Source organism: Triticum aestivum, chromosome 5B (genome assembly GCF_018294505.1).
Source record: "Triticum aestivum cultivar Chinese Spring chromosome 5B, IWGSC CS RefSeq v2.1, whole genome shotgun sequence".
Lineage (NCBI taxonomy): Eukaryota > Viridiplantae > Streptophyta > Magnoliopsida > Poales > Poaceae > Triticum > Triticum aestivum.
Genome location: NC_057807.1, coordinates 693,089,818 through 693,098,630, shown reverse-complemented (window position 1 = coordinate 693,098,630; position 8,813 = coordinate 693,089,818). Strand labels below are relative to the sequence as shown.

General features: G+C 45.6%; 1 long non-coding RNA gene across 2 annotated transcripts; it reads left to right on the top strand.

Annotated features, from left to right (window-relative positions):
• The first annotated feature begins 2,754 nt into the window (after positions 1 to 2,754).
• Positions 2,755 to 5,489, top strand: LOC123117732 (uncharacterized). 2 transcript variants are annotated; one of them, XR_006457490.1, is made up of 4 exons: positions 2,755 to 3,623; positions 4,277 to 4,865; positions 4,951 to 5,039; positions 5,135 to 5,489. It is a non-coding gene; the product is annotated as an uncharacterized lncRNA (long non-coding RNA). The 2 variants fall into 2 exon arrangements; XR_006457491.1 differs by lacking the exon at positions 2,755 to 3,623 and adding an exon at positions 4,026 to 4,174.
• The last annotated feature ends 3,324 nt before the right edge of the window (positions 5,490 to 8,813 follow it).

Genomic DNA, 8,813 nt, shown 5'->3' with positions numbered 1-8,813 from the left:
GACACGCCCGGGTCTCCCCATATCCTCCCTACATTTGTGCTAGATATGAGGGGTGCCGGTCAGCCCAGGTGTTTGAGTTGCCTGTCTAGGTTGGTTTTTTTTGATCGGCCACTGATCGGGCCGTCCGTCCAGGCGTTTGAGGCAGGTTCGGGGTACCCGGCTATAGATGCTCTAACAATCGTATCACTGCTGGCGTAGTCATCTATTGCATAACAGTAGTTGGGAAACCAAATCCAAGGTGTAATATTATTTGGGGAACATAGTGGCATATAGTATTATCTTAAAAAACAATGCATAATTAGTCATACCTATTATACCAATCTTAGAACATGTTTTGAATTCAGGTAACCTTAGCGTGACTTTTCAGATGCATATAAACAACAGAAAACTTTGTATCCAAGCAAACTTCTAATGCTGAAAACATGGGGCATGTACATGGACATTGTTGAGTTTGTTATTTGGGGGCTTCTTCCAAATTCAACATCGGCCATCCGTAGTTGGACTAGCGGTATGTTGAAATGTTCTGTTGTTTGATCTTTTTTTAATAAATCCATGTTGTGAGTCTGCATAGAGAATAATCTTATGATATGATTGTTATTACAAATGTACATGGTTTCACCATATCATAGTATTATAAATGCATGACGATTGATCTGGTAAGTGGACGGGGCTCTCCCCAGCAGGCCACCGTGTAGCATTTCTTAATCTTGTTTACATTTTTCATGCTTTGGTCGTACATTACTATTTATAGCTTTCTTTTTCCATGGAATGCATTAGCATGGTGTCGTCGTGGTAGAGACCGGGATGAAGGATAGGTCAAGTATAGAATCATGAGGTACTAGCACTAGGATAGGAAAACGGCTGCCACCCTTGTCCCTTGCTGCTAGCTTGCCACGGCGGCGTTGATCACTGGCTCACCTAGAACACGGGTTAGTAGATTTTGTGAGAAGAGTGTGGTTTGAGAGTGAGAGGGATGGCGGCTGGGGTTGGTTTGTTCAGTTACTACTGTCTGAGCAGAATGATTTCCCTACTTTAGAAAAATTAGCAAATTGCATTTCGTTAAAATGACGTTATAGCAAATTGCATTTCATTAGAAATGATGTGGTAGCAAATTGCATGAGCTAGCGGGTCATATATCTTTGGCTGTGTGGGGGGGGGGGGGGGTGTTGGTCACGGGGAGCGCATGCCTCGCCCCCCTTGATGGCAGTGGCAGGTCTTTTTGAACACAGGGGAAGGGATCAAGGTGGAGAGCAGGGTGGTTGGTGGGGGATACCTCCTTGGCGGTCCGTGCAGAAGTACATTGTGTAGGATAGAGGGCGCCATGGCGAAGGTGAGGTTGCCCTCATCCGATTTCAAAAGAGAGGGATCCAGTGAGAAATGTCATACGGAGGGAAGCCGAACGGGAATGGGAGGTTTCGAGAGAGAAAGGGAAGGGTGTGTTGTGGAGTGGGGTTTTTGTGTTGGGACCGCGTGTTGAAGATAACATGATGGATATTTCAAACAACCACATTTCTCCCCACATATGGACTGGGTTAAGGGGAGCCCGAACTGTCCAAACGGTTGGAATTTGGGGGAGCCTGTTGGGCGCCCGTTTGATATTCGAACACGCCTGAACTTATGAGGGAGAACTGAGTTTCGACCATGAAGGCGATCTTAACTGTTTGTTTGATTTATTTATATGTATTGTAGCCCGTAGCACGTTCTACTTGTCTTACTAGTTTGTATTTTAATCTAGCGACTAATTTCATGCACCCGAACTCCAAATCGGAATGGTCCAAAGCTGATACACCCGAACTCCGATTTGGACGATAATCAACCACTTGCGATTGTTTTATTGCCAACTTAGAACGAAAGGCATGCATGCACTTTTGCAACGAAGTGCAAATATACGAGGACACCGACCTTTTATTTTTCCGTTAAAAATCTAGTTTTCCATACAAATCTGCTGAATGGTCGAGTATCCGACGATAATATATAGTAGAACACAAGATCGTGTCTGACCATCCACATACAATGGACCAAAGAAGACAAAAAAAGAAAAGGATATCAATATTTGTTTATTGATGCAGCTTATTAGATTAGGTGCGTACTCGTTCAAGGACTCAAGGCTCTGTGTGTCGGTTTAGCGTCAAGTGGTGAATGGCAGTTGAAGCACACGCATTTGCCACCGCTGCACAACCCGAAATGGTAGCCCTCATTGCCACATTGCAGGATACATGCGTCCACGGAGATGCAAACCGGGTCTTGAGGACTGTGCGTCGGGCATTTCACAGGCCTTACTGCGACCACACCTGGACGACATATTGATTCATGTACACAAAAGCGAGCGTGGTTACTCATAAAAGAAAATATGTTTCTTAAGGGAAAATTTCTGTTATATAAGATATAATATATAATGGAACTACAAATTAAAGATATTTTGCCCTGAAGCCTGTATCTCTACTCCTAATGAAGCAGTTGGTAGTCTTCGCCGGTCAATTTTCGTCCCACCAGAGACTGTTTATTTTCGTCCTCAATCCCACCTCCCAGCAAATTCCGCACTGAACCGACAAGCGTAAAAAAAACTGAGATTGCAATCGGACGAGGGTGCAAACCTCCGGTCAATTGAAAGAAAAACGGATGTAAAAAAACTCTACGAAAATTAACCTACGAAAATTAACCAATGAGAAAAAAAGATGCTAGGGCAGGTATGAGCGGTTCCTCCTGCCCTCGAATCCCCTCGATCCGTTTCCTCATTCCATCAAGGACGCCCTAGCTGCGGAGCCCTTCCTCGCCTCCGAGATCCGCCGCCACCATCCTATCTGATTCTGGCCGACGCCACCGGCGACGCCATCCGGCTCTCGCGTCAGCTGCCACTAACGCGGCTCCACCCCTGTCTCCCCCATCGATCCCCAGCACCTCCTCGCCGTTCCCCCCCAGCGCGCGCCCCTGTGGGCTGCGGCTAACCCTAGCCGCCAACTCGTGTTGCGGGCACTGAGGATGGGAGCGGGCGGCCGCATCGCTGAGGGGTTGGAGCGGCTGGGGCGTCACTGCCGCCGAACTCCGGGAATCCCGCCACCGCCGAACTCCGGGAATCGCCGCCGCAAAGTCTCCAGGGCAGGGCGGTTTCAAACCCTGCTGACGAACTCAAAGATACGCATAATCATTGCCGCCGCCCCCCTCCTCTGACTGCCCCGCGGTCTTCTATCTCTCCCAACTCCGCTGTCGCGCCCCGTCTTCCGTCTCTGCATGAATCGCGGCTGTGGCAGCCACTCCCCATGGCGGCCATCCTGGCACACTGTGTCCGGGATGATGGAGGTGATGTCGGCCAGGTCCCTGTTTCCGTCGGCATCTTCTGCGATGGGACCCGTGGGGGCAGGTCGCGCGCTGCTCATCTGCGTCGATGGCGTCGGCGTGGTCCTTCCCCTGCCAAGCGTGGCTGCTCCTTGGCTGGATCACAATGATGATACAGTCGCCTCAGCGGGGGCTAGGGATCTCGCTGGCTGGCGTTTATTTGATGTTTGGTTGTTCCAATCGTGATGGAACGGACGTATAATGTACTGTACAAGAATTTGGACGAGGCTCATTTGCGTGGATGGTGTGGCTTGGCTGCCGGGCACACAATCCATTGATTCACACATAAGGTTTGCCTCTTTTCTTCTCTTTGCATTCTTTTCTATTAAGTTTGCAGATTGTTTGTGTTGGCCAACGAAAAAAGATTTAGGATCCTAGATTTATACAGTTTAAGAACTTACAAAGTTTAGCAAGTATATCTGGTTCTGAACTTTGGAAGAGTGCTTATAACAGTAATTTCTTCAGTCTTTTGTAATTCCGATTTAATATCAATTCTGTTGTAGTAGCATCCTTGTAGTTCACCATTGGAATGTGCACATGTAGTCTTTATTAGTAATACAGTTTCTTGATTCTTGAATTCTGAGCTGAATGTGCACATTTAGTCTTTATTAGTAATACAGTTTCTTGATTCTTGAATTCTGAGCTGAATGTGCACATTTAGCAACCACTGCGTACGTACGTGCTCTAATGGAAAGAACGTAGCCGACACAGACCGTAGCCATCTACACCAAGGCTCCTCCGCCCTACCGAGTCTTGCAAGCGATCGTCGTAAGAAATATTCCGTTTGATGCCGGCATGCGTTGTTGTTCCACTGTCGCAACCATCCATCTACACACCAAATGTATGTGAACAAGATTCATTGGGGTTCCTCTATTTTCCCATAGTTTTCCTCTTCTTTTCATGCAAGATCAGTCTCTGATCCACCTCACTCGCATGGATGCAGGTCAAAACCGAGTCGCCGTGTTCACAATGCTGGGCATTATTTATATCAAGGGACGAGGAGGAAGATTTGGATGACCGTAACCACAATGGCAAGGGCAGCAAACATGGTCGTCACCTGCAATGCCGATGGATGCTGAGATTATGTTGTTTGGTTTATTTGTTGAAAGTTACAGCCCATGTTTCATGATTTATTTGCCGCCGGTTAATCATGATATTTTGAAGTGCTCTGACAATTGCTTGCTGTCTGCATCTCTTACTTTTCAACTTGCTGCATATACAGATATACATCATTAGAATCTGTTTGTACTTATTCAACATGCTTCAGTTATGCTTCTTTGAAAATCCAGTTGTAGATGCAGTGAAGCCCCATTTAGATCTTGGCTATAGTATTATTCTTGTCTTATGACTCATGACGGATTGATATGTGATACCATGACATAGCATTGTGGTACCGTGGTAGTCACATTTGGTGGTAGTTCTGATTATTTGCTAGATTACGAGATAAGACCAAGTGCTTCTGCAACTCGGTTGCGGTTTTGATAGGAACATGAAGACTTTGCCATGCCATGGAGCATGTTTGATTTAAAGGAGTAAGTCAACATACAACTTGTTTCTTATGTTTTATCTAGAGAAAATGATTGTTCCTTGTGAGTCATTTTCTTCTAACAAATGCAGCATAGTTGCTCCAATATATTGAGCAGGGAAGAAGTTTGTTACAAGTGTTTTATAGAGTTGACGCAAGAGACATCCGACGGGATACATTGGTAGGCACTTCGTGAAAGGCAGACTCCATTTAATCCTTTCCAGTTGTTTACTGAACACCAAGCCCTATTTGATATGCTTGATGATTGTTATATAGGTGCAGGAATCGACGAAGAAGCTTCCGTTCAGCATGGTATCTCAATGGAAGAATATCCGAAGCAAACCTCCGCTACTTCTCTGTTCCCTTTCATTTGTCGTGGGAAGACCTTAGGAAGGTAGGAAGACCTTAGGAAGAGTGGGTGGGAGGAAGGGAGGCATGTGCTATAGATGTAGGCGAACAATGGTCCTTGGAAATTATTAGTACTTTACAAAATGTCTGTCCCCTGTGACGCCTACAATGAGCGAGAGAGGGTGGAAGGAAGGGAGACCGGAGGAAGGAAGATGGGGATATATGTAGAGAGAGGGAGATAGGAGGAAGGGAGATGGGCATATATGTAGAGAGAGGACGATCAGAGAGGGAGGGAAGATTTACAGGACGATTGAAGTTGAGCCACTCAAATATGTATGTCTCTGTTGCATCGCATGGGCAATTAACTATAGAAAAATTCAAGGCTATTTTTTAAAGTGACATTTATTCACGCCGATAATTTCCAGGTACATCATGTTGAACAATTTTATTTATGTTTTGAGTGGTCAATATTCTTTACCGCTGGCCACATATCTCACTTGTGTTGGTCCCCTAGAATATGCTAATGTTTAGTTTCCAATTTTTCAACTATCAAATATCAGTGGACTTTACATGGTTTCCTACAAAATAAAAAATAAAATCGACTCATATAAGCCAAAGTTGAATCTCAAGCCTTAATTTACACTAAAAAATAATATAGGTTTGATATATGTGTAGAATAGGATATTTTTCCTTGAGAATCTACTAGATGAGGTGGTCATTATCGACATCCTTGTGAAAGTTCGCATGATCTTAGCACAAACCAACTCACAATGCTATCTCGAGCAATGCTTTATTCATCTGCGTATCTTTTTTTTAGGAAAACACTAGGTTAAAAGCCTACTGCAAAAAATTAGATGCTAAGTTATCATAATTGCCATTTATAATCACGAACGATCTTACCAAATGACTGTTCTCATGGCTTTCAAAGAAGAGATATACTAGAGGTTGAGCGCAGTTGGAGGGGCCTTAGTCCTTCCGAGCCAAGAAAAATAGATGGGGCCTGTCCAGGCTATGAATAGTAGATGGGAAAATATTAAAATATTTTATGTTGCCATGGTTCTTAATGGTTAGGTATGTGTCGCACCTGTATGTTTCAAGTGCCTAATTTCATGTGTAATGGTTTGCCAGGGAATTGCAAAATGCAATCAAGTGTCTGGTTGTAGAATCGTGGAATAAGGGAACAAAATCATGCATGTGTTCTCTTTAATTAATAGATAATAAAAATAGACATGCTTTCATGGGAGGATTGGTCTTAAGCATAAAAAGGCATCCATGTGCCACCTATCATTTATAATGCACAGTAACGAGTTGTATGTTCTTGTACCACTTTCTTTATTTTCTGCGTTAGATCTGATAGTATATGTTAGTGAATTACATTTTTATCGAAATAGATTACAAGTGAAGAGGATTTCAATTATTTTTTGTATGTTATTGGCTATCTTTTGTATACGTGTGACATTTGATATGCAATCAGTAACAGCCAATCCACAATGAATAGGAAGACATAGTAATGCTAAGAATAACCCAGTATCAACAAAAGAATGTTCTTAATTTTTTTAAGGCCCGTGGCAACGCACGGGCACTGTACTAGTAGTATGTAAAATCTTAGTAACACTTGTATGCAATTCTATATATGATAATTTGCCCTGAAGATAATTACTGGAAGGCGCAAAAAAAAACATCACCGGAAGACGCAAGGAAGAGTGCCAATATCCATACGGACAAGACGCTCGTGTTGAACCTGCTAGGCTGCTTCATGTCACTGCCCATCTCACCTCCCGTTCCGTGAATCGCACACATAAAAACACGCCAGAATTTCGACATCAAAAGGCGGCAGATCAGACGGCTGGTGACCCCAAATCTAAGAAGTGAATCGAACAAAAACAGAGGGAGCTCTCCTTCAAACACCTGCGCCGAGGTCAGATTGCAGCCAGCAGCCTTGGATCGGGGCCGCGCATTGGACCGGGGCCGCGCAGGATGATGGGAGTGGGCGTGGGGCAGGGGTCCTCAAGAGTGAGGAGGCCGAGAGGGAGGCCAGTGGTTGACGGAGGCCGGCGGCGGCACCGGAGCAACTGAGCAGTGAGGCGGCGCGCGAGCATTGGAGGCTGCGAGCATAGGTGCGTGATGAGGTTCGATTCGGGAGCAATTCTCTTCGGTTTGTTTCTATAGAAACTTTTTCCAGGTTTTCATTTTGTTTTTTATATTTTGGTTCGTTTGTTCTTGAATATGTCTATGAAAATATGTTCAAGAACTTTTTTAAAATCATGAGTTTTTGTGGATTTGAACACTGTTCATGAATTAAAAAATATTCACGAATTCGAAAAATGTTCACATTTAAAACTATCCGTGAAATAAAAAAAGTTCACGGATTCAAAATATGTTGGCGGCGAATTAAAAAAAATGTTCATGTATGCAAGAATTTATTTTGATCTGTAGTTCAAGACGAGATTACATTCGTTGCTGGTATTATTAGTTCGTTTTTCCAAACACCGATTTCGACGATTAGTGGCAGTTGAAGCACAAGCATTTGCCAATTTCGGTGCACAATCCAAAATGGTAGCCTTCATCTCCGCATTGTTGGACACATGCATCCACGCTGTAGCAAATCGGGTCTCTAGCATAGTGCAGCGGGCAATGCACAGGCCTTGCTGTTGCAACCACACCTGGACAACACATATTGATTCAATAATAAAAGTAAGCATGGTTACCCCTAAGAAAATATGTTTTTCAGGGGGAAATTTTCTGTTATATATTAAATACAACTGTTACGGTGATTGGCGATTTTAGGGGCCGTCCATCCACTCCAATCAAACGGTAGAGAAATAGGAGTTACGCGGAATTATGAAACTTAAATTGCGTGGAATTACAAATAACGGTGGGACCATTACAAAATTTAGGTGGGACTATTAATTTTCTAAAGGGCAAATCCGTCAATTTCCCTCCAATCTCACTCAAGGCCGGTACATCTCCTGTTCACCCTCACCGTCGGGTCGGTTCCTCGATCGTTCCCCTCTCGGTTCGAAGCAGAAGGGTAGGATAGGGTGGGTTGGCAGAGGGGTCGGGGAGGATGGCCGCTTGGGCGAGGAGGCGGAGCCAATGACCCCGGCGGTGGCGGCGGCGGAGTGGCCCCAGGGGCTCGAGGACCGGCGTCTGTTGCGCACCCGGTTCCTGGCCGTCAAGAGCCAGATCGAGCGCACGGCGGTGGTAGCTGTCCAGAGGAAGAGGAAGAGCACCCTGCGCCGGTTCGGCGGCCGTGGCGTCACGGAGAGGAGGCGGAGAGAAAGTCCACCGGTGGCCCCGTGAAGGTCGAGGAGGCCGCCGCCTCGTCGTGCTCACCTCGATCCACTTTTTCTCGCATGTGTTCGGTGCGGGCAGAGGAAATAGCAGAGGATCACGTCGACGTCGACGCCCGGGGGGTCGAAGGGAGGGGCAGCGGCCTGGAAGAGCGCGACAAGCAGCGAAGCAAGTCGGTCGTGGGGCTGGAGCAGCAGCACCACAGCCTCCTCGATCCCCTGTTCTCATATCCTATTCGTGCGAGCATGGGAAATAGCAGAGGAGCACGCACGTGTTGACGTCCGGGGAGTCAGAGGGGAGGCGACCTACCGGT